This window comes from Mixophyes fleayi, chromosome 6, assembly GCF_038048845.1.
Source record: "Mixophyes fleayi isolate aMixFle1 chromosome 6, aMixFle1.hap1, whole genome shotgun sequence".
In the NCBI taxonomy this organism is placed as follows: domain Eukaryota; kingdom Metazoa; phylum Chordata; class Amphibia; order Anura; family Limnodynastidae; genus Mixophyes; species Mixophyes fleayi.
Genome location: NC_134407.1, coordinates 73,000,428 through 73,026,890, shown reverse-complemented (window position 1 = coordinate 73,026,890; position 26,463 = coordinate 73,000,428). Strand labels below are relative to the sequence as shown.

General features: G+C 41.1%; 1 protein-coding gene and 1 long non-coding RNA gene across 2 annotated transcripts in view; one reads left to right on the top strand and one right to left on the bottom strand.

The window, feature by feature from the left end:
- The first annotated feature begins 7,008 nt into the window (after positions 1-7,008).
- The window catches only part of SOX9 (SRY-box transcription factor 9), a 38,751-nt gene continuing 19,296 nt past the window's right edge, over positions 7,009-26,463 (top strand). Inside the window, exon 1 of the mRNA XM_075216857.1 lies at positions 7,009-7,103. The gene's annotated coding sequence lies outside the window, so the exon portion shown is untranslated. The remainder of the gene's footprint in view (positions 7,104-26,463) is intronic.
- LOC142160295 (uncharacterized) lies at positions 11,728-17,398 on the bottom strand. The gene is made up of 3 exons (XR_012693144.1): positions 17,325-17,398; positions 14,567-14,670; positions 11,728-11,781 (listed from the first exon to the last, which is right to left on the bottom strand). It is a non-coding gene; the product is annotated as an uncharacterized LOC142160295 (long non-coding RNA).

The following is a 26,463-nucleotide window of genomic DNA, read 5'->3' as shown; positions in this document are numbered from 1 at the left end:
TTTTTAGCACTCCTCAGTGTTTTTGGGGTGTCCTCCCTAATTGTGCATTAATATTTCTGGCTGTCAAAAGTCATATCTGTCAGCAGTATCTACTCAATAATTTTTAGCACTCCTCAGTGTTTTTGGGGTGTCCTCCCTAATTGTGCATTAATATTTCTGGCTGTCAAAAGTCATATCTGTCAGCAGTATCTACTCAATAATTTGTAGCACACCTCAGTGTTTTTGGGGTGTCCTCCCTAATTGTGCATTAATATTTCTGGCTGTCAAAAGTCATATCTGTCAGCAGTATCTACTCAATAATTTGTAGCACTCCTCAGTGTTTTTGGGGTGTCCTCCCTAATTGTGCATTAATATTTCTGGCTGTCAAAAGTCATATCTGTCAGCAGTATCTACTCAATAATTTTTAGCACTCCTCAGTGTTTTTGGGGTGTCCTCCCTAATTGTGCATTAATATTTCTGGCTGTCAAAAGTCATATCTGTCAGCAGTATCTACTCAATAATTTTTAGCACTCCTCAGTGTTTTTGGGGTGTCCTCCCTAATTGTGCATTAATATTTCTGGCTGTCAAAAGTCATATCTGTCAGCAGTATCTACTCAATAATTTGTAGCACACCTCAGTGTTTTTGGGGTGTCCTCCCTAATTGTGCATTAATATTTCTGGCTGTCAAAAGTCATATCTGTCAGCAGTATCTACTCAATAATTTGTAGCACTCCTCAGTGTTTTTGGGGTGTCCTCCCTAATTGTGCATTAATATTTCTGGCTGTCAAAAGTCATATCTGTCAGCAGTATCTACTCAATAATTTGTAGCACTCCTCAGTGTTTTTGGGGTGTCCTCCCTAATTGTGCATTAATATTTCTGGCTGTCAAAAGTCATATCTGTCAGCAGTATCTACTCAATAATTTTTAGCACTCCTCAGTGTTTTTGGGGTGTCCTCCCTAATTGTGCATTAATATTTCTGGCTGTCAAAAGTCATATCTGTCAGCAGTATCTACTCAATAATTTTTAGCACTCCTCAGTGGTTTGCGCTCAGAATGGATTCAAAGCAGTCCACATATGATCTAAATGAGCAACCAGGTTCTGTCACCAGTCCTGATGTTAGTGTTCCCAGTACGTCATCTGGCCAAGGCGATGTCAAACAACAGAGTGTTTTCAAATTAGTGCAAAAAACAAAAACCAAAAAAAAATTTACTGTATTGAAGCGAAAAAGAAGTGTAACTGAGCAAAAGTTAAGTGACGATAAAAAAAAAATTGCAAGCATGCCATTCTACACACGCAGTGGCAAAGAGAGAATGAGGCCTTCACCTTTGGCTATTAGTGGCAGATCCCAAAAAGTTACCCAGGCTACAATTGGTGCACAACTACTGTTACGCGTCAAAGCTGAGCTGCAAGATACCAGTGAGGCATTACAGGAGAATATTTGCTCTGATTCACAAATGACAACAATCCCTGTGGAGAGTCCATCCAACAGTGGGATGTCTAATCGTGAGCATTCTGCTGATGTGTGCCTTAATAGCCCGAGTGTAGCCGGTGATACCCAAATTGAGGATGCCACTTTGGAATTAGAAGAGGATGAGGGGGAGATTTGTGTAGGCGACGAGGGCGCTAATGAGGATGTTGATGAGGATGAGGTTGTTTGTGTAAGTCCTGCACCAGTGGCAGCAGTTCTGGCACGTGACAAGAAAAAGGCCATTGTCATGCCTGGGCATAAAACAAAAAAATCCACTTCTTATGTGTGGAATTATTTCTACCCAAATCCAGACAACAATTGTATAGCCATTTGTAGTGTATGTGAAGCCACAGTCAGTCGAGGGAGGGACCTTAACCATCTTGGAACCTCGTCTATGTTACGCCATTTAACGAGAGTTCATGGCAAAGTGTTGGGAAAAGCTGAAAGTTCTTCCCAAAAGAATACAAGCACTCCCTCATCAGCTAAGACCCTCCGCTCACCGACATACCGACGGCTACAAAATACACCCACCACACCATCCTCATCAATATCCTCAGTAGCGCTCGGAGTTAGCCCGGCATCCCACTTAAGGCTGGATGACTCCGGCACTATTATTGATTCCTCTGAAGAAAGCGTTAGTCCTGCTGCTGCTGTTGCTGCTGCTGGGGGTGAATCGTCATCCCAGAGGCAGGTGAATAAAATGAGCAGTCCTACATTTCAGCAATTAACTGTGAAACAATCATTTGCGAGGGGAAGCAAATATGACAGCAGTCACCCAGTCGCCAAGCGAATCACAGACGCCATGGCTGCAATGTTAGTGTTAGATCTGCGTCCAATCTCCACAATAAACGCAGCTGGTTTTTCACAGTTAATTGAGGTTTTGTGTCCGCGTTACAGAATTCCATCGCCACACCATTTCTCCCGTAAAGCTATTCCACAACTATACCAAAAAGTGTGTAAAAATGTAGAGATTGCGCTGAAAAATGCCATTCTGCCCACTGTTCACTTAACCACAGATATGTGGACAAGTGGAAGTGGCCAAACCAAAGACTATATGACTGTGACAGCCCACTGGGTTGGTCATTCACCTTCACCAGCAGGAACAGCAGCAGCATGTACACCACTACGTAACATTTGTCACAGGCAGGCCACTCTTTGTATCACCGGCTTCACTAACAGACATACGGCTGACAATTTGTTACGCAAACTGAGAGATGTGATTGATGCATGGCTTATACCACTCGGACTCTCCCCAGGGTATGTCATTTCAGATAACGCCAACAATATAGTGCGAGCATTACAGCTGGGTGATTTCCAACATATTCCCTGTTTTGCTCACACCATCAACTTGGTGGTGCAGAGCTTCCTACGAAATAACCGTGAGGTGCAGGAGATGCTTTCGGTGGCCCGTAAAATTTCAGGCCATTTCAGGCATTCAGCCACAGCATGTAGGAGATTACAGCAGCTCCAAGAGCAGTTTAACTTGCCCTGCCACCAACTTAAGCAAGAGGTGGTAACTCGGTGGAATTCCACCCTGTACATGCTTCAGAGGATGGAGGAACAGCGCAAAGCCATCCAAGCATATTGCACAAGTCATGACATTGGGAAAGGAGGGGGGATGTATTTCACTCTTGCACAGTGGGGAATCCTTTCAGTGCTGTGCAAGGTGCTGAAACCATTTGAAGTTGTGACATGTGAGGTCAGTGCAGACTCTGCTAGTTTGAGCCAAGTCATTCCTTTAATTAGACTATTGGAAAAGCAGCTTGAGAAAATGAAGGAGGAGCTGAAAGCAAGCAATTCAGCAAAGTATGTTGGCCTTGTCGATCAAGTACTTAATTCGCTTCACAATGATCCTCGAGTTATTAAGATCTTGAACTCGGATCAGTACGTTTTGGCCACTGTGCTTGATCCAAGGTTTAAAACCTACATTGAGTCTTTACTTGTAAATGAGCGAGATGTGAACTTTTGCAAGGAGCTATTGCTCAGCAAGTTGGCCGCTGAACTGGGCCTCGGCTTGACGACGTGTCCTCCTTCACTTTCTCAAGCTGTTGCTCGTAAAAAATTAAATTTCCAAAAAAGAAGCAGGGAAGACACAGGGGGCAGACGAGAACAATTTAACATCTGGGCTGGTTTGAAGGATTTTTCAAAAAAAAGTGTCACTTTGCCCATAAGTCCATCCAATATGAGTATAAACATGCAAAGGATGGTGGAGGATTACTTTCAAGAGGTAGTTGATATGGAAATGTCAGACAGTCCCTTTCCTTACTGGGAAGAAAAGCAGGCCATTTGGAAACCCATGTACAAACTTGCTTTGCAATACCTAAGCTGCCCACCCTCCAGTGTGTACTCTGAACGAGTGTTCAGCACAGCAGGGAACTTAGTCAGTGATCGCCGTAGAAGGTTACTTCCCAAAAATGTGGAGAAAATGATGTTTATAAAAATGAACTACATCTTCCACGAGGAAGGCCTTCACCATCCAAGACATCCAAGCACTGACTGTTCTCTAATGGCGGATTCAAGCGGCGATGAATTGATAGTCTGTGATGATGACGTACACACTGATGAGGGTGAGGATGAAGCTGAAGATGATGCCGATAACATCTTTTTAAAACTTTCTATGTAAGTGTAGGGTGCAATCTACCCCCAAAGAGGAAAGGGACTTGTGGCATTTCCATATCACATACCATCTTGAAAGGCTGCTGTTAGGGCAATTTATCCTTAAGGGTAGGGTGTCATAGACAGAGTGACCCTAAACTGGCTTTGTCCATTTTTCATAATATTGTACAGTCTATAATGGCTGAATTTTTTAGTATTTTATACAAGTGGAGGGGGGCCTAGAGAGACAGAAACCAAACTGGCTTTCTCCATGTCAATTAATATTGTACAGTCTATAATGGCTGAATTTTTTGGTATTTTATACAAGTGGAGGGGGGCCTAGAGAGACAGAGTGACCCCAAACTGTCTTTCTCCATGTCAATTAATATTGTACAGTCTATAATGGCTGAATTTTTTAGTATTTTATACAAGTGGAGGGGGGCCTAGAGAGACAGAAACCAAACTGGCTTTCTCCATGTCAATTAATATTGTACAGTCTATAATGGCTGAATTTTTTGGTATTTTATACAAGTGGAGGGGGGCCTAGAGAGACAGAGTGACCCCAAACTGTCTTTCTCCATGTCAATTAATATTGTACAGTCTATAATGGCTGAATTTTTTAGTATTTTATACAAGTGGAGGGGGGGCTAGAGAGACAGAAACCAAACTGGCTTTCTCCATGTCAATTAATATTGTACAGTCTATAATGGCTGAATTTTTTGGTATTTTATACAAGTGGAGGGGGGCCTAGAGAGACAGAGTGACCCCAAACTGTCTTTCTCCATGTCAATTAATATTGTACAGTCTATAATGGCTGAATTTTTTAGTATTTTATACAAGTGGAGGGGGGCCTAGAGAGACAGAAACCAAACTGGCTTTCTCCATGTCAATTAATATTGTACAGTCTATAATGGCTGAATTTTTTGCTATTTTATACAAGTGGAGGGGGGCCTTGAGAGACAGAAAGCAAACTGGCTTTTTCCATTTCTTTACATATTTAACTATAAGTGTAGGGTGTAATATACATTCAAAGACGATGGCTGCATTGCCAATATGCATAGATGGAGAGGAAGACAATCTGTTTTGTGTGTAGAATAGGCCTACCAACGAAGAATTAAACTGTTTTTTTGGATGATTTATTACCTCAACAATTAGATTACTTGTCTCTAAAACAGTTGGAGCACTAAATTGCGTTAATTTAGGCCCAAAAACATGGATTTTCCCAAAAAATAGCAAAACAAAACCAAACAAAACCAAAACCAAAACCAAAACACGCAATGGCGGTTTTGCAAAACCAAAACCAAAACCAAAACACGACGGTAATCCAGATCCAAAACCGAATCCAAAACCAAAACACGGGGGTCAGTGACCATCTCTAGTTACAGCACATATATTCTTGTACTATTTTATTAATAAAGCCCTGTACTGTAAATTAGAAACCAAAGGTGTTTGCACAATGTTAATAAATAACACCCACCTGATTTCCTTTAACCCCTACCTAAAATGTCAACAACAGAAGGGCACAATTATTTTTTATTTTGATATACCTAATATGGCTTATCAACGCTATAGGAATACAACATTGAGCAACAGTCTCCAGGAGATCTTGGATGAGTTAATAGTAGTTTGCTCTATAAGCACTGCTTTAGTTTGACAAGGATATCAATTCAGCGATAACACCCAGGTATTTAGACACATCTTTGTGCATCTTTGTGTTGTGTTTTGTTTCTTATATTCATTCAGTGACTTCTTGCCTGACTTCAATATTAAATATAATCGTATAAAGTATTAATTTTTTACATCTTTCTGGAGTATGTGAATTTGCATAGTTAACTTTTTATGTTAATTTGTGTCTGGTCTACCATGGTGGTCATATTTATATCCATAGTTACAACAGAAGTGCCCCTATATGGCAATTTGAAAGAGGTAAATCTGTACGTCAAAGGAGTACAGATGGTGCTTGGTGTGTAAGACCTGTGCTGTTGCACAAGTCACAATGAGAATTGAGGGCATAATTTAGCATGTAACATGATTTGTGTGAGTGATATCCGTGATGTACTGAGCATTACTGATAGTTGCCAACAATTGAGAAAAGCAGGGAGCCATTTTCTTACACTATTAGTTAAAGATTAGGCACAGAATAGTACTGTCTTCATAGACTGTATTAAGTCGTTTTCTATGGAAATTAGAAATGTTTTGGGCCCATTTACTAAAATAGCACTTATCACAGCTTGTGTTATTTTTCATTACTTATCCCTGAGATTTCTGAATATTTTATCACTGTCTCAGCTGAGCTAGCCCTGTTCTTTCCAGACACCAAGATCAAGTCAGTGCCTGTGAAAATACTCATAATATGGATTTTACACTTTATTAAAACACCTCTAAATTCAATAATCAGTCAATGTGTGCTGCCCTGTCAAGTGTTCTCTATAACTATTCCATTTTCATGAACTATAACGCAAAGACCCAACACTAATATATAATTTTATATATTCCATATACAGGACTGGTCATATAGGTGCCCTACTCAATCCACAGAGCATCAGAGTATTGATTGAGGGTTATTTTGGGCTAGGTTGCATTACATTCTGTGTAACAAGCTGATCTCAGAGTAGGCCACCATACACCATAGGGCAGTGCACTAGGTGGACTAGAAAGAGATGTATAAAGCAGCATAGTACTCCTATCACTTCACTTGCATCCTGCTAAGAAGTGGAATAAAGAATCCTTCTTTTCTAGGCACGCCAACACAGCTGAGGAATACCAGGAAAGCAGATTCATGCCTTTGTTCCTCTCCTGGGCTATACTGCACAGTAACAATACCTGCATTCAGACTTTGCCAAGGCAGCACAAAGCGGTTACCCTAACGCAGATAAGAGTAGGCAGGCAAAATGACTTTCAACAATATTTTGCTTCATGTTAACTGTATATGAGCAGCAGAGTTGAGTAAATCAGTGCACAGTGCAGGTCAGTGTGACAGGGAGCCCTAGCAAGCTCTCCTTGGATCTACTATTTCCCAGTCTTTCTTTTAGCTCAGGCTCCTCAGATCACGTCCATAAGGTATGTTACATTTCCCTCCTTTACTGCTGCTTATTGATGGATGATGAAGGATCATTCAGAAGGGGGTATTTTGCTGAGAAAGGCTTTCCAGGCATTACAGTTAGAGACACTTTTCAACAGAAATACTGAAAAACTCATCAGAAGTACTACTAATCCCCAAAAGTGTAGCTGTTGCTTGGAATCGACTCCCACCAGAGACGGTAAAGATTGCGATAGAATGCTTGAGATAAACACAAGACTGAGAATGGATTGGATAACAGGATTATTTTTGAAGCAGAAAATAAAAACCTGTCAGATGAAGCTAGCTAGCTGCACAGTCCAGACACAACCAGTTCCTCTGTTCATATAAATGTTTTGCTAAAATTTAAGTGTGGCTTGCTGACATTATCTGCTTTTTCTCTTTCCAGTGTATTCAGCTTTTATTTTGCTACGTGCATGTTTTTTTTTTAATTTAATTTGGGCTTTGGGGACCTTGAGCTCGGTACCTGTCACTATATGTTGATATTAGATATTTTTGACAATATATACACTCAGTGGTTAAGATCACTGGTTGCAAATCAGGGACTAGAGCCCTGATTGAGTCTTTTGTTGGAGTTCTAAAGTTCTCTGTGAACTTGTGTCCATAGCGATCTAAAGAGAGCAGAAAACTCACGTATGCCTCTGTTTACTATATTAAGGGATGTACATAGTTACATCAAACATGTAACTCTTTACCTTTGCTATTCTTATATGGTAGAAAGGGCTTAAACATCCCTATGTGAATTAAAGCTCACTCAGCGGGTTTGATGCTGCTTTGCTAGAAAGAGAAAGCTTCTGTGTTAAACATTATCTATATATGATATACTTTGAAAGAGGAGGCTTAGTGAGCCATGTTTCCACCAGGGAGACTGTAGTCTGATCATTTGTTGGACAAAATCTCATAGTTGCTAATATTTAAACAGTTGGACACACCATCTGAGGATGACACCACTTGAGATACACTCACAGTTTCATTGCGCAAATTTTACATTAAATCCCGACCACAGAAAACTCACTTCTCAAGCCTTTTTTTATATTAAGACACCTATTTTACATTTGTAATGACTATGAAAACTGCAAATTTGTACCATATGGATACTTTCTTTTACATTCCTATATTTTAATAGAGCATATGGCTTGCTACATAACTTATTCACGCTGATTGTACAGTCCACATCCCGGTAGGCCCACCTGTGCCTGGCTAGGAGGGAGCTAACCGTTTTGTTGCCCACAGCGGCAAATAAATTGGTGACCTTTTAATTCCTTAAATAGATTTGTGTTTGTATAGTGTATGCTATAAAAGATGAATATCACTATAACCACTAATTTAGTCTTTGGAAAAAATGTTTTAAATTAAGTTTGCACATTTTACTGCCTCTGAAATCCTAATGCTGAGGCTCACCTCTGGTTTTGGCACATACAATCATTATTGAAAATACCGTTTGCTAAATAAGTAGTTACAGAAAACTAAGGCCTGCTTAGAGCTCTTACACTGCTGCTGGGCGTAGACTTCTCAAACTGGCATATTCTACAGTAAAAATGGAGATCACCGATCCTTATGTTACCTATAGACTATTCTATTTTTTGTATTTGAGGCTTAAGTGTTTTATAGGTATCAGTAATCCCTATTTCAAATGCAGTTTTTGCTTTAATCGCCATATGGTGACCTGAGCTCAAGTGTATTTTTTGGTGTATTTGTTTTTCAGTTCCTTGTGTGATAATACAGAAAAGTACCCTAAACTGTATTTTTATATGCAGTTGTTATCGTTTTTTCAAGTTTATCTTTAAATTATACTAATTGAAAAAAACAACCATACAAGGAAGAAAAATGCACCATGCAAAGAGAAGTAGGAACTCCACCATAGGAAATGATTAGTTTAATCGGTATGCATTTTTTCATTATGATATATGCATTGAATCATAACAGATGGATAAGTATAAAAACATTTTTCAAAATATAAATGTTTCAATTATAGGGTTAAATGCAAAGGTCAACGGCAAGGTTAAATATAAGATAAGTATAGATGTCAACAGTGGCTTGTAAAAACCTCAAAGAATATGTAATGAAGGGGAATTCTGCAATAAACTGTGTATTGATGTAGAGAATGTGGTCAGTTTTGTAAAGGAGGATTGACAGACGCTAACAAGAAGTCATTTCATGTTGTCGCAGACCTGGGTATCACAATTCTAAATAACAGGGTTTGTTTCCGAAGTGATCGCGTCTGGGCTGCTTTGGGGTCTCACAGTCGGTTCTTGAAGTTTCAGTTCTGGTGTAATCAGTTATTGATTCATGTCTGTGTTTTGGGGTCAAGCCCATTTTCTGCCCCCATTACCCATCATTTATAGATACACTGCTTAAAACAATATGTTTTGGGTTTAGTGTACATTTGCTGTACCTGTAATTGAAAATTTGAGATTTATGCTACTTTCACTATAGTAAGTAATGTGAGAGTTTTTTTTTCTTCTTAACAACGAAAGTGTTCTATAAACATTAAGATGGGTATTGAAACCCCTTGCTACATTCCCTACTCGGACTGTGATGATGATGGCTTAGTTCCATCGCTTAAGAGCATCATTCTGTAAGTTTTAATGTTCTTGTGGTATAGTCACAGAGTGTGGACCACATGTATACTGCATGCACAGTGTTCAGTGACATCAGGATTATTATTCCCTATGATTATCACATGCTGGATTATGGAGTAATAGTGGCATTGTACAGGAGCATAGGATAACCATGGAAATCAATGGACACTGAGCACTGTACACAAGCAGCCAGCCCACTGGCACATAACTACATGTAATATATAAAAAAAACATTATGCATCCCAATCTATGTCTGCCATGTTAATGTCCGAATGTGCAAAGATTTTAAGGGGGAGTAATAATTGGGAGAATCCTCTATCCATTTTCCCAGCACAGTATGGTGGTCTCTAGCACTGCAGCAGCAAAGAGCAGGGTTACTAACGCATTCTCAAAACATTCTGACAACCAGCTTATTTACTGGCACACCATTAAATTGTATCAAATGGTCTCCAAATATGAGGTGTACCACCAACTAGAGTAGATGTTTAAAAAATTGTAAGGTACAGATTCCATAACGTCATAGTCCCAACCTTAGTCATATGCTATCTGCCTTGAGTAGTAGTGTTATGTTCTAAGCATCCAAAGGTGATGTCATCTCTTCTGATGAGTACACTAGAGCCTGCGTACCAAAACAGCAAGGGCCACATTCTTGTATTCATGTACTGTGGAATTATAGGTTGTGATGTTTATTATACCTACAGATTAATTGAGAACTCTATTTGCAACTGAAAAGCTAAATGTTTTCACAGTTACAAGGTCATTTAACTTCTGTTTCATAGGGGGCCTTTGGCCAGGATAGGTGGTCCTGTTCCATACAAGCTTATTTAACCATTTAAGTTGTTTGATAATATAGTTTTATTTAACTTGAATACTACAATGTTAAATACTCAACTTGCTCTAGATGCTGACCAGTGCTATTGATAGGAATCATCCAGCAGAATTTTTAAAGAGGGGAGAGGGGGTAGCATTCAGTGAAAGAAAAGCAGGCAGATGATTGGCTGTAAGTAGCAGTGACCAATCACATGTCACTTACTCTGGCTCACAGCCACTGAAAACTGTTGCCAACTTTTAATGTGCTAATTACTGTATAAAGCATCAGTCTGCATCAAAAGCAAATTAAGTATAATTGGACTAAGAAACCCATGGGGTATATTCAGAGCCAAATTAACCTAATGGTCTCTGTGGGCTATAGTCCAGGAGTCTCGGGCAGCTGGGGGGCCCTCACAAATATTTTTATGTAATACTGCGGGCGATCAGGTTGTGGACGGCCTCCCATTCATTCACGGCAGTCGCAGCTAACAGCAAATCTGATGCTGTTAGCTGCCCTGCTGTCAGTGCGGCCGCGGTGCACATCGAGCTGCTAGAGCGAAGGTCTTGTGAGACTATGACTTATAGTCACGCAAGATCTCCTCACTAAGCAGCACTCTGCCCACCGCGCCCGCACGGACAGCAGGACAAGAAGAAAGAAAAAGTGGAGATGTTGCCTATAGCAACCAATCAGATTCAAGCTGTCATATTGTAGAATGAACTAAATAAATAACTAGACTCTGATTGGTTGCTATAGGCAACATCGCTACTTTTTCTAACCCGTAATTTAGTAAATATACCCCCATGCCTCTTACACTCAGTCCATCAGGTTGGTTTTTGGGGCCACACTCGGCTCTATAGGGCCAACTGCCTGACATTACTGCAATATCTCAATGTAGGTGGCCAGCTGAATTCTGGCTCTACAGATTTAAAAAAATATATATTTTCTTGCTTTCATGTGTCACAATCAGATGCTACGACTGCACTGCTGCTACATATTTATATTCACTAGTGCCATAAATATGAAAACATTCACAAATAATAACTCACTGTTAAGCTTAACACACATGTAGGATACAACTTGTAAAATAGAAAGGCATCTGTATCATTTTAATGCAATTAATATTCATTATAGAGAGTAATATCACTTTAAATCTATTATACATTTGGAACCTCGGTTTTCTTATCTGCAGATTTTTCAGTTGATCTTGGAATTCCAGGCTCCTCAAAAGATTAGCTGCTATTTTATTCTTCCTGGCTGCTTCAGGAACTGTAAATAAATATAATAAGGGGGAAATCAAGGTCAACTAAGCCATCCATGCATAAGGGGGAAGCGACTGGAAACACAGCAATGCTCCCCACCTACCCACAGGCACACAGGAGTTAAGCTTTGAGCTATATCAACAGATATTACTCTATGCCAGTTGCCATGTCTCTGTTAAATAAGCTGGAATTGTGTTTATTATGCAGTGGCGCAGAAAGGTGAAGTTTTTAAATAAATAAGGCCTACATAAATAAACCACCCCCGCCCTCAGCAAACTGAACTGATCCGGGAGCAGTCCTCAATATTTTTCAAATAAATCATAGTTTCAAATGAACCTGAGCCTGGCAGATAAGATTTCCAAATGACTCGGAGTTGAAGGGAGGGTTCAGTATCAGCAAAGTTGGCTGGACAGAACCAAAACAAACATTTTTACAAGTTCCAGAAGTCACTAACCCACCTCCCTTACTCCTCCACTTCTTGAGTCAGGGGGCTACAGAAGGCTGAAAATTACAGAAGCAGCTTTAGAAGGAGGCCTGGAAAAAAGTACGTGTCTAGCATTTAGTGCATGTCACGGAACCTTATTTGAATACCTCTCAACAATTAATAAATGAGCATACAGCCAGGATAGACTGGAAGTTTTTGAGCAGATCTAGCTCTTAGACAATCACTGGTTCTCATACCCACAGTTAGTATAGTCAAAGCTTATGATATGACATTGTCAGGTGTCATGAAATATCTCAGCTGTGCGTTAGTCCAAGAGCCAGGATGTTCAACATTATCATGGGGTCCGCTCATAAGGCAGTATGGTGGCACGGTGGCTAATTGGTTAGCACTTCTGACTCACAGCGCTGGGGTCATGAGTTCAATTCCCGACCATGGCCTTATCTGTATGGAGTTTGTATGTTCTCACCGTGTTTGCGTGGGTTTCCTCCGGGTGCTCCGGTTTCCTCCCACACTCCAAAAACATACTAATAGGTTAATTGGCTGCTATCAAAAATTGACCCTGGTCTCTCTGTCTGTCTGTGTGTATGCTAGAGAATTTAGACTGTAAGCTCCAGTGGGGAAGGGACTGATGTGAATAAGTTCTCTGTACAGCGCTGCGGAATCAGTGGCGCTATATAAATAAATGGTAATGATGATGATGGTGATTGACAGTCCGAAGCACAGAGATGTTCTGCAGACCACCATAACCAACCATATCCATAAGTGAGTTTGATAGTTGAAAGTCCAGGTCACACATACCTACCTTCCAATCCTACCATCTCTTTCACCAGGTAGTACACTTAGAAGACTCTTGTGTCACACTTAAAAATAGTTCAGATGAAGTACAAACACATGTGTTTTTTTATGTTCTTTTTACATTCAGGCTTAAGCATATCCACTAAACATAAATGTTATACAAAGTACATTTAATGTTGCACAACCTCCTAAAATGTCTGTTAATAGGGGGAGACCTACCAAAAGAGCAGGCAATTCTTCCAAGAGGGAGCTTACCTGCCTGCAAGGTGGGCAGAGATGTATTAAATCACTTCTTGAAGCCTTGTCCACCTTGGTGAACTCTGAGTGGGCACAGACTTTATTATATAATTAACACAGTTAAACACATCCATACCTCCTAATGCTCCCAATTTTGGAGGGACATCCCAATTTGCGGACTTATTTGTCCCACTTTCGGAATTCTAAATGTTGGGTGATATGGGCATTGTTCCACCCACTTGATACTGTGAATGGCACCATCAAGCCATGCCCACCTCTTCTTTTCATATCTTCCCTCCACATACCTCCCAACAGTCACAATAATAGCAGGACATTTTGATTAGCCAGTTTCTGAAGGGGCTGGGCTTACTCAAAAGTGGGTGGAGCTATATGGGAATTTGACCATTTGTGGTGGGGTTTGGTCAGAACGGGAGCATGGCTTAGTTTGTCCCGATTTCTCAATTCTAAATATTGGCAGGTATGCCTCCGTACCTCACAGAAGGGCACATATAAAAAGTAGGCAAGTAGGTAATAAAATATCACAATGGTGTATGGTACATTTTCATTAGATTCCTTGTAGTGTAATAAAAATTACACTAAAAAAAAATTACACGTTTTATACTTTTTTTCCACTGATAGTAGCTATGAAGACATGTCAAAAAGTCTGTCCAGTCATTTTATACATAAAAATAATGCATATATTTTCGATATGTGCCACCATAATTTAAGATAGGGATATTTTTATTTTATTGCCCTATAAATGTTCAATAAAAATCAAGGGGGAAAAGTAATTCTCGAGAGGAAACTACACTTCTCTGCATTTTTTTATGTTCATTAATATGAGTGGGAGCTTCTATATAGTTTTCTCAGCCTAGATAAATGGAGATCTCATTCATAGAAAAGTGGTCAGAGACTTAAGAAGCAGTAGAATGCTATCTTGACTAGTAAGCTACAACTTTTGAACTAACTGAAACATGGGAGATCCCTTGAAGAAAACTTTGAATATTTAAATTATGTTTGAATATACTATACTATTCCTATAATAAAATATTACCTATTATACAGCTGTGAGGTATAGTCTATGTAATTTTGTTATATATATATATATATATATATATATATATATATATATATATATATATATACATACATGCACATACATATATATATAAGCCCCTTTTGTGCTCTGACATCTGAAACCTAATAAGTAAACACAGGTAGCTCATGCAAACATGTGCTGACCACATTACGCTCTACAACTACATTTCCACAACTTTTCTTTTCCAAATAAACAATTATGTTCTCTGTACATTACCAGGGAATCTGCACAAACAGGTAGAGGGAATGTGAGTTTTCTTTGAAACCCAAACTGTGTAGTCTCGCTCACTGCTGGTGCCGACTGCGATCCGAGCTGTTTTTCTGGAACACATAAGCGGCCAGTTTTAGATTACGCAGACAGATTCATTTATTTGTCTGCGGGGAGATAGGAAGCGTCATGTACAGTTTCAGTCTGACAGATTAATATTGCTTTAACCCCTTTACTGCCAGAGGGACCGGCAATACATTATGATGCTCTAGCCAATGGCAACAAAAAATTTTAAATAAAAAGCTGATCTTGGGAGATCTACATCTATGTGTACATTATAAAGTAACCTTGTTGCTTATTAATTATTTTAAACAGAACAGCAAAGAAGTAAAATGTGTGTGTGTGTGTGTGTGTGTATATATATATATATATACAGTATATACACACATTTGTGTGCGTGTGTATCAGTACATGACAAGTATTAAAGGAGAGACATTGCCAATATATGCAGATATGCTAATGGGGTTGTATATTTTTGGCTATCCGTCTTTTTTAATACTCTGCCCCCCAAAACAGCTGTCAGCACTGGCAGATTAAACACATCTTAGTTATTGCTTGTTCTGCTAGAATGGGGGAGTTGTGTCAATCTGATTAGTTGGCCATGGCCAGTGGCAGATCCAGGGGAGGTGCGATCAGTGTCGGACTGGGACATGAAGGGCCCACCGCGGAAACCAATGATTGGGGCCCACCTAATACCATATAGTGCTGCAAAGGGGGTGCTGGATCACTCAAAACAGGAGGTTATCATTTTAGACAAATACACAGGTATAACTGTGTGCACTATTGTTGGTTGCATGCAGTTCAGCCTTCACGAGCAGTATAGTGTGAAGCAGGACATACCTCCCAACTGTCCTTGTAGTTGGACCAAATCATGAATAAGCAAGACAGCCACAAAAATTCAGGACTGCCCCACCAGATTCAGGACAGTTGGCAGACTGTCCTGGTCTCTCCTACCTGTTCTTGTCATTTCACCCCCTGTGGATGCTGATGTCTTAGATCAGTTTCTGCTTGTCTGGATCCTTGGAAGGATTGGGGGCCCTATTGAAAAAAAAAATGGGTGCATGCAATTTAGAAAACTCCAACCATCAATATAAAATCAACAGCACCCACATTTAATAATTAAGCCTCTATCCAACATTAAATTAATAGTATTCCCATTTAATAAATAAACTTATTATTCTCTCTCCAAACAACCCCAGCAATAAATTAACAGCATTTACGTTTAATATAACCATTTCCCATGACCATCCCCGGCATTAAATAATTCATATTCACATTGAATATCCCTCCTAACCAAACTCAGCCCCACATTCAATTAATAGCAGCAAACCCTCCAGCATTAAATTAAAGGTCCTATCACCCCATCTTAATTTAATAGGCCCCACTATTAAATTAAATAACACACCAATAAATTAAATTGCCCCACCATCACCCCACAAATAAAATACCACCCATTAAATAATTAGCCCCAGCTAAACTTAACCATTAAATTAATAGCCTATCTCCCACCCATGTACTATTAAGACAACCCCACTCCTTTCCCTCATATCACACATATTAAAAAAAAACACTCTCTCACACATTATGGCAGCCCCCTCCCCTGTCACTCACACAGTATAGCAGGCCCCCCTCCCCTGTCACTCACACAAATAGCAGGCCCCCCTCCCCTGTCACTCCACTCACACAGTATATCAGCCCCCCCCTCCCCTGTCACTAGCACAAATAGCAGGGCCCCCTTCCCTGTCACACACAAATAGCAGGCCCCCCCTCTCCCGTCAATCACACAAATAGCATCACTAGCACAAATAGCAGGGCCCCCTCTTCCCTGTCACTCACACAGATAGCAGCCCTCTCTTCCCTGTCACAAATAGCAGGCTCCCCCCTTACCTTATTGCTGGAGCCTCCTCTCTGCGTCGCTCCATGCTCCCTGTGCAATCAAAAGCAAAACAGGAAGTAGCGTGCCCACGCTACTTCCTGTTTTCTGTTTAGCGAAAGTGGCTGGTCCTTGAGGAGGGATCAGCCACCCACTGCCACACTGACTTCACTTTCCCCCATCTGACACCTGGCACCTGGCCCCCGACCCCACTGCCACCAATTAGTCAAGGACAGAGGAATCATTTTTTTAGAACGCCCCACCACAGAAGAGGGCGGAGCTATCTGACATCAGGGCCTACCGGTGGATCCCCCGGTCCCCCGCCTGCCCAGTCCGACACTGGGTGCGATCAAGGCAATCACCCCTTCCCCCTAGCAGGGACGTTCTGCCGGCGGCTGCACACTGATTGTGTTTTAAATACAATCGGACCAGCCGGCAGCATACTCTGCCTGCCGACACGGACATCAACAGATAGAGTGCAGCCGCAGGCAGTCCATTGATAAAAGTTAAAAAAGGGGCGGGGTCTAAATCGCCCCCCATTAAAAAAAAAATGGATCCGCCCCTGGCCATGGCTGCTAATCAGATGTCAGATTCAGGGCCCTATGTATGCACAGTAGCCCAGGAGACATCTCAGTCCGCGCTCAGACTGAACCGTATCTCCCTCTTCCACCTCTCCACACATAGAGAGGCGGAGCAGGGGAGGTAGTGGGCGGACCTAGCAAAGTAAGGGCCTGCTGGGACCTGTAGTACACCAAGCAAAGATGTCAATATAGCACAGACACAGGTTTGAAAAACACCCCAACATATCCCTCATTCACCCTCTTTTTATCTCACCTTGATCCAAGCAATGCATCCACTTCATCAGTTGTAAATCCATGAATCCTGAATCATAGAAGCAGTACTAGCTCACTAGAAGCTCCTATTGTAAATCAACTCTTAGCATCAGTCGAGAATATACATAACATGGGGATTTCCCATGGCCTGAACTCAGCTGTGAGGAGCACTGTGAGTGATTATGGACATGGGGAGTTGGGGTGGAGAGAGAGAATGCTGAACAGCTCCCATTTTATCATGCTGAGCTGAGCATGATACCTGTCCAACCTTGACAGTGAGTTGAAGGATACATTTTCTATCACAAGACCCCTATCAGGCTATTTTTAATTATAAATGTTTAAAAACCCACATCCCACTGGTGTCAGATCCTCTATAGTAAATGCAATAATGGCTACTTTGCAACCACCTAAAAGAACTGTTAGATTCAAAAAAGCCATAGCATGTTACTTTGCAGTAAATCCAGCTCCACAATACACCTTTGAGTCCTAGTTAATGATATCTGCCTCTATGCGTTTACCTGATGCATTTTTCAGTATACATGGATATATAACAAAAATGCCACTAATTGATTATTCTACTTAAGCAACTACACATGTCTACCTCGCCACCAACTGTTCTGTCTGTCTAATATTTGTAATAGCTATATCAAATAGAACAGTGGTAAGCAACATGATGTTTTTCCTCACAACTGAAACTTGGGAGCTGATTACTGCTGCTGATAAGACCAGATCCCACTAGATCAGATCACTGCCATGACATACTCGCACAGCCTTAGTGGTGGGATAAAGTATGGTTGGCTTGTTGAGCTGGTATGAATATCCCCATCCAACTACAGAGTAACTTGCTGCATAAACTGTGTGCTGTACTATGGAATAGTGTCTCTAGGAAGGGACAAAACAGGGGCCCGTTGTCCACCACTTATATAAAAGATAAGAACGTGGTACAGGTCCCAAGTGAACTTTGTCAGGTCGCAATTTGGAGGAGTGACTTGGCCACATATTAATGTATGTTGTTGTTTTGTTCATACAGTATGTGGCTTCATCCAAGCCATGTTTAACAGACTGTGACAATTTCTGGCTTGGGAAGGCAACTGAGAAAAAGAAAACAGCATGTAACATAATGTTTGTGACTGAGGTTATAGCTTACACTTCATTACAAGTTAAAGCCTTTATTTAATGCAAAATATTTCCCACACTTTGGGAATGGCTTAGCAGGTTTTCTAGCAGTTTACCCATAATGCTAAGTGACAATGTTTTCACTAGAGATGCTCGGGCTCGGTTTTCTGAAAACCGAACCCAATCGAACTTAGGTGATACGAGTAGGTTCCCGAGCCGGCTCGGTACTTTCGCGAGTCCTCAGATCTGAATCGAGGCAAAACATTGCGCTGTCGGATCTCGCGGGTTTTGGATTCCATAAGTACCTTCCTCCCCAAGAGATCCAGCGCCATTGCTCACACAGAAACACGGGTAGCAGTGTTCTTGTCACTCTCCATTCTCCAGTGACATTGCTCAGTGCTATTGCTCACACAGAAACATGGGTAGCAGTGCTCTTGTCACTCTCCATTCTCCAGTGACATTGCTCAGTGCTATTGCTCACACAGAAACATGGGTAGCAGTGCTCTTGTCACTCTCAATTCTCCAGTGACATTGCCCAGTGACATTGCTCAGTGGTATTGCTCACACAGAAACATGGGTAGCAGTGCTCTTGTCACTCTCCATTCTCCAGTGACATTGCCCAGTGGCATTGCTCAGTGGTATTGCTCACACAGAAACAGGGTAGCAGTATTCTTGTCACTCTCCAGTCTCCAGTGCCATTGCTCAGTACCATAGCTCATACAGAAACAGGAGGGGTAGCAGTGTTCTTGTCACTTGACAAAAATTGACTGGAAATGATTGGAAATTAATGTAATTGAGGTTACTAATAATGTAGGAACAAAAAAAGAATGTGATTTTAGAAAACAAAATAGAGATTTGAGCAAAAATAGGGATCCAAAAACCAAAACCAAAACACACGAGGACGGTTTTGCCAAAACCAAACCACGGAGGTCAGTGAACATCTCTAGTTTTCACTAAATGGCATTTTATTGCTAGGCTACTGTAAAGAATGGAAATGTGTTGAATTTTAACCATTAACCATTGTAAAGTTGAGTTGCCAATATGTCCCATTTAGGCCAGTGCACAATTGTTTGCTCCCATTTTTCCTACTTTCCAATTACTGCCTTGCTGTATGTTGGCAACAAATGCTCTTAAAGCACCACTAAAATCCCACATTTTCAGTTATGGGCCATGAGCATAAAATACATTGTGCAGAGTTACCTTGAGATTCCACACTAGGCTCCGTTAAACCGTAAAATATTACCTCCCCCAGTTGCCAATAGACAGCTGTTGCTCCACCCACAATTTTAGGCCAGCTGAAACTACAGTCATTTGTGTTGCTGTGAGCTGTGACATCACTAGTTCCACCCCATGTATGCATTAACCAAACAGTGAAGCATTTCTGCACAGCAAGTCTGCAAAGCTGTCAGTCACACTCTAATGTCAATTTAATAAAGGCATGAACTTGTCTCATGTGGTTTTGCCATGGAGTCCAAGTTGACATGATCATACAGCAAACTGATTATATAGCCATAGCCTCACAACATAAGCTTGTTAGTAAGTTGATTAAGTAAAAAATCAGTGCAGACTACCCAGCACTGTTTCTGCACCCACATGTATATCATTAGTGCTGCAGCCTATTGTCATTCTGAAGATTCTAGGTTATCTGATAATATAGGACCCTTGGATGTGTCAGAATGAATATGTACAACACACACATTTGAAACACACAACTTTATGTGACCAAGCAAGAACATTAAACTCATTGGCAAAACATTTGATTAACTGTATCAAATCATGTTCCACAGAAATCAATGCCATATTTTTGTTGATAAGTATGGAGTAATCATTTGCTTTAATTCAAAGGTTTTTGACCCTATAAATGTGGCTCAGTATTAAGTTTTGGGTTATTGTTATGAGTTATTCCGCTTAATAACAATTTTATATGTATATAAATATAAACGCGATGTGAAAAAAAAAAAAGATTATTAGTTAAAAACTGAACCAGTGTCTTGAAGCTGGAAATGGAGTCTGAAAGAGATTAATAATCCCTAAGAATAATTATGTAGCAAGAGAACCGCTTTTTGTGCTTTTCCTAGTCAAACCCATTGGGGTAACTTTATAGCTTGTGAAACCCTAAAATTATAACTAAATTATAACCAGTTATGTCAGTAGTTCCTAGTGAATTGAAAGACTGCACATTGGTGTAGTGCACAAATCATACTTGCCTACTTTTAGTAGGCGACATCCGGGAGAGGGGAGTGACTAATGGGCGGGGCGCCTCCAATCGCGTAATTTTGGCTCCGCCCCATGAGTAAAATGACGTTTTGCTGTGGGGGCGGGGCCAAAATGACAACATTCTCTGTGAATCGCGTCATTTTAACAAGGGAATTACGGGATACTAGAGAAATGCCAGCTCTCGCGGGAGCCCGGGAGACTGACCCGAATTTGGGGACTTTCTGGGAGAGTTGGCAAGTATGGCACAAATGGCTGCCCCCACTGTGTGTATAGGCATACCTCCCAACTGTCCCGATTTAGGCGGGACCGTCCTGATTTGAGGGCTCTGTCATGTCCTCCCAATCCAGACAACTTTGTCTCGTTGGAGGGAGAGGCGGGAAGGTATGTCCCTTTCATCGCAGTGTTGCCACAGATGAACACAGCATTGAAAGGCTTCTATTTAGCTGAGCGGAAAGGGGCGGGGCTGGGGGTGGACCAGTATGTTGGAAGCGCTGGACACTCCCCCATAACACATAAACACACCCCCTTCTAGTGTGCACGCCACAACATAGAAGCTTAAAAGTTTGGGAGGTATGATGTAGGCACTAGGTCCACCTTAAATCCCTCCATGGTTCTTTAATTTTAGTGCAATCTCACTGGAAATATGCTAACTGCACAACAATCTGCTGACTTATTAACTCATATACAAACAAATAAATCAGTAATCTTTTTGTTGGCATTTGGAAGCAAATTGATTTACATACAACAAACCAACTACTCATTGATTTTATTTGGGTTGTCTTAAGACCATTTGTAATATATTACACACATCGCTGCCTCTGGTATATGTGCTTTGTATATAATAACACCAGAAACTTACAACAGACCAATGTTACATTTTTTTTCATAAACATGCTACACCAAGCAGGGACAAACATGATGCCAATAAAAGCATGAAATATTGTCAAAAGTGTATATTGGCTGGAAAATCTGAGCAAACTGCTTTATTTTTACATATTGTATAAAAAAATAAATCACTTTAAAATAAAACAGAAAAACATAGAATTATGTGGCAGGTAACACCCAATATGTCCATTTCCTACCTGCTGTAAAACCTCAGGCACTGTGTAATCTTCTGCCGTGTTTTATATTCAGCACTGGCTCACTGTCTTCCCAATGGCCTGAGTTCCTTTGTGGTTCAGGTTTCCAAATGTTTTCCTCTCTCTTCTTTGGTCTATCGTTTCTTTTAAGTAGTATATTAAAATATCAGCAAATAAAGCATTCAAAATAAAACAAGCACAACACTTTATTTAAGGATTTGTCCAATCCATGTGTTAAAAGCAAAATGTAAATGTTATAATCCCTTCAGATTGCTGCCAACATTGTTGCCAACATTGGTCTCACGTAGAGTTGGGAGTAGACGGAAATTGCATCTGGAACAAAGATTTTTTTCACCAGGCATGTTGAGCCGGACGCTTCTCAGCTGATCATCATTGTTATCAGTTTGTAACTTACACCAGTGGTCGAGTACCCAAAAGTTCCCGTCTTCTGACAGTCACATATGCGTCTGAGGCTCAGTCTACGAAGTTGCATCTGTGCCCACATGCCCATAACTTATTTTGGCCGTGCTTCCCCCGTTGAACGTTTTCAATTGTAACGGGCCTAAAACGCTGTTAAGCGCAAGATACAACTCGATCTTCATATATCCGTAACCATAATTAGTGCTTCGTGCATATGCGCTGCAATTAAAAGCGCATTATATGCAGCAACCCGCAGTTTGCGTCCAACTCTATATGACCCCCATTATTGCTAAAATAATTTCCAGGAACATTGAATTACTCAGTATATCATGAACAGTGTGGTCTAGGCAGACATCCATGGAATGCAGCCCCCATAATGGCATGGTTTTGGAATATCATTATCATAGCATTTATTTGTTTTTTAAATGTTCCTGTTCAATAAATATTTGAGTTACATTATAACTATATAGTTATTGTTATTATAGTTATAAAGCCCAAATAATAACATTGGGTAGCGAGAATTGCATCCAGTATACAACATAACACGAATTGTATTGCATAGCTGGTGAAAACCAGGGACAAGTTGTTAAAACATGGGCCTGTCCCTGAAAATTAGGGCCAGTTGTAAGATATTATTTTAAGCACATTGCTTATATTATACAATAATATACATAATTAATACTGTGCAAAATAAGTTTATAATTGTTGAGTTCTGGTTCCAGAACTAACCACACATATTAACCTTATTTTGCATGGAATCAGCAGAGAATGCATGGAAGATTTCACTTTACAAAGACCAAAACGAAAATTTGTATTAAAAGCACCTGCCGTGAACATAAAGAATAGTTATTTATAAGGAATAAATCATAAATGCAGTATAAATATGTTATATCAAATGTATCCATTTATAGGTTTAGCTACTACAGTGTAAAATGTGAGGACAGAACGTCTGATGTAAATGTATTGGAGGGCTTTGCACATTCCAGTGTGAGAAGATAGGAGTGTAACCTATGGCAGCTTCAAAGGGCTCTTGCTGTGAGATATATCCTCACACAAGTTAGTTTTTGGACTCCTGAATAGACTTTGTGGGGCCGGTCACAGCTGGACATCCTTGCAGCCCAGGGCAGCATTTTGAAGGCCTACACAGGTATATAGAAATATGAGCTTCCAAGGAAAATGTCTTCATAGTTCATATTTTGGGAAATCCGGGTGCACTCCATACTGAGGAGCAGAAATTACACCAGGGTTGTGAATGACAGGTATGGGTGCTATCTGGGAACAGCTAAAATCACATATCTTTGGAAAAGGTATGTCACATTGTCAAAATTTAATCATGTTTGGTATCAAAAGATGGATAGAGTCATAGGTGATTTATTAATGATAAAATTGGATCGATGTAACGATCTACAGAAAAGTTGTATCACATAGTAGAATTGGTTAGTAAGTCAAGCAGCATGCAAATGGTGATTGAAAAAAGTGTCACAGGCCACAGCCCCCTGGGGGTAGAAAGAGGCGTGGAAGTGTCTTTGAAAGGCTGAGACCAGGTATACCACAGGGTCAGACTTTGGGAAATCAATTCACATTGATAAGCTGTCCATCTTCCTTGCCAATTTCCCATGGCGCAGAGTATGCAATTCACTCTGAAGGTAACCCCTTTTATTTTAAACTGTTTTGCTTGTTATGTCAGTCTAATAATTGTTTATTCATTATTATTTTTTATATCTGTATGCCCTGTACTTTTGGATATTAAATCTATAATTAAATATGTTGTGTCCTTGATACTCTAATGAATCCATTAGCCTGTTAAGAAGAAAATAGCTCGGCCAAGTTAACCCTTTGAATGCCAGTGTGTGATTTGTTGATACATTTGATTAACAAGCTGTGTGTGGTTGCATTTACATTTGTGTAACAGTCTGGAGGTGTGAAGAGTTAATCATTTGCTTGCTGGTGTAGGTCTTGTCAGTCTGTGAGCAGCTCAAAGCCTTGTGTGACAGTGTGGGACAGTATATTGGGGTCCTATTGCCCGTATTCAATAGGTGGTGGCAAAGCCTGAAGTGTGTGGAGGTGTGAGCGCTGTTTGGGGGCGATTGAGTAGGTCTATAACCTGTATGATAGGCAGGGCTGCCAAGAGGAATTCAGGGCACCGGTACAACAAATTCATGGGGCCCCCTTATAGTTAAGCATGTAAAAAAAAATTGCGATGCGGCGGCAGAAACATTTCTACGGGTGTGGTCATACTATTTGGGGCTTAGCTAGCAGGTGAAAAGTTCTAGACCACCCTCCTACAAAAAAAAAACCTGCATTGTTGTGTAAACCATTGACACAAGGGTGCAGTGCCGCTTGCCGGAGCGTGACATATGGACCAGTACACCTGACTTTCAGGACATCTAGCACCATAGTGTAGTATAGAAAGAATGCAGTGTGTACATCAACAGTTTACAGTCTTGGCCTGCCCCTTACATTGGGCAAAACACTCACCAAAAATCTGGATTGTCCCACCAGAATCACAACATTTGATAGACTGTCCTACCTGTTCTTCTCACTTTTACCACCTGTGGCTGCTGCTTTCTTTAGTTGTGGCTTGTTTGGATCCTGGAATGTTGGGGGTCCTATTTGGAAAAAAAAATGAGTACATTTAGAAAATGACAACCAGCCCAAGCGTTAAATCAATACAACTCACGAGTAATAATTAGGCCTTTCTCAGCCCCATTAAAATAATAGTATTCACATTTAATAAATAAACCTAAACTCCCCCCCACATTCAATAGCCCCCAAACCACCCCATTGTAAAATGTTTAAATTAATAGTCCCCACTATCACCCCACAAACAAAATAGCACCCATGAATTAGCCACCACCTACCTCACACACACTACATTGCCACAAGCCCTCTGTGCCATCACACACACATTACTATGCCCCGTCATTACCATGCCATTCCCCTTTATGATCACACTGCACACTCCATGCTGCTTTTCCCCCTTCTTCATCACTCTGTGCCTCTCTCTCACCGCTTCTTCATCACTCTGTGCCTCTCTCTCACCCCTTCTTCATCACTCTGTGCCTCTCTCTCACCCCTTCTTTATCACTCTGTGTCTTTCTCTCACCCCTTCTTTATCACTCTGTGCCTCTTTCTCACACCTTCTTTATCACTCTGTGCCTCTCTCTCTCTCTCTCTCTCTCTCTCTCACACCCCTTTACACACTCTGTGTCTCTCTCTCACCCCTTTACACACTCTGTGCCTCTCTCTCTCACCCCTTTACACACTCTGTGCCTCTCTCTTTCTCACCCCATTACACACTCTGTGCCTCTCTCTGTCTCACCCCTTTACACACTCTGTGTCTCTCTCTCTCACACCTCTTTACACACTCTGTGTCTCTCTCTCTCTCACCTCTTTACACACTCTGTGCCTCTCTCTCTCACCCCTTTACACACTCTGTGCCTCTCTCTCACCCCATTACACACTCTGTGTCTCTCTCTCACCCCTTTACACACTCTGTGCCTCTCTCTCTCACCCCTTTACACACTCTTTGCCTCTCTCTCTCACACCTTTACACACTCTGTGCCTCTCTCTCTCACCCATGTACACACTCTTTGCCTCTCTCTCTCACACCTTTACACACTCTGTGCCTCTCTCTCACCCCATTACACACTCTGTGTCTCTCTCTCTCACCCCTTTACACACTCTGTGCCTCTCTCTCTCACTCCTTTACACACTCTTTGCCTCTCTCTCACACCTTTACACACTCTGTGCCTCTCTCTCTCACCCCTTTACACACTCTTTGCCTCTCTCTCTCACACCTTTACACACTCTGTGCCTCTCTCTCTCACCCATTTACACACTCTTTGCCTCTCTCTCTCACCCCTTTACACACTCTTTGCCTCTCTCTCTCACACCTTTACACACTCTGTGCCTCTCTCTCTCACCCCTTTACATACTCTTTGCCTCTCTCTCACACACATTTACACACTCTGTGCCTCTCTCTCTCACCCCTTTACACACTCTGTGCCTCTCTCTCACCCCATTACACACTCTGTGTCTCTCTCTCACCCCTTTACACACTCTGTGCCTCTCTCTCTCACCCCTTTACGCACTCTTTGCCTCTCTCTCTCTCACACCTTTACACACTCTGTGCCTCTCTCTCTCACACCTTTACACACTCTGTGCCTCTCTCTCTCACCCATTTACACACTCTGTGTGTCTCTCTCTCTCACCCCTTTACACACTCTGTGCCTCTCTCTCACCCCTTTACACACTCTGTGCCTCTCTCTCACCCCTTTACACACTCTGCCTCTCTCTGTCTCACCC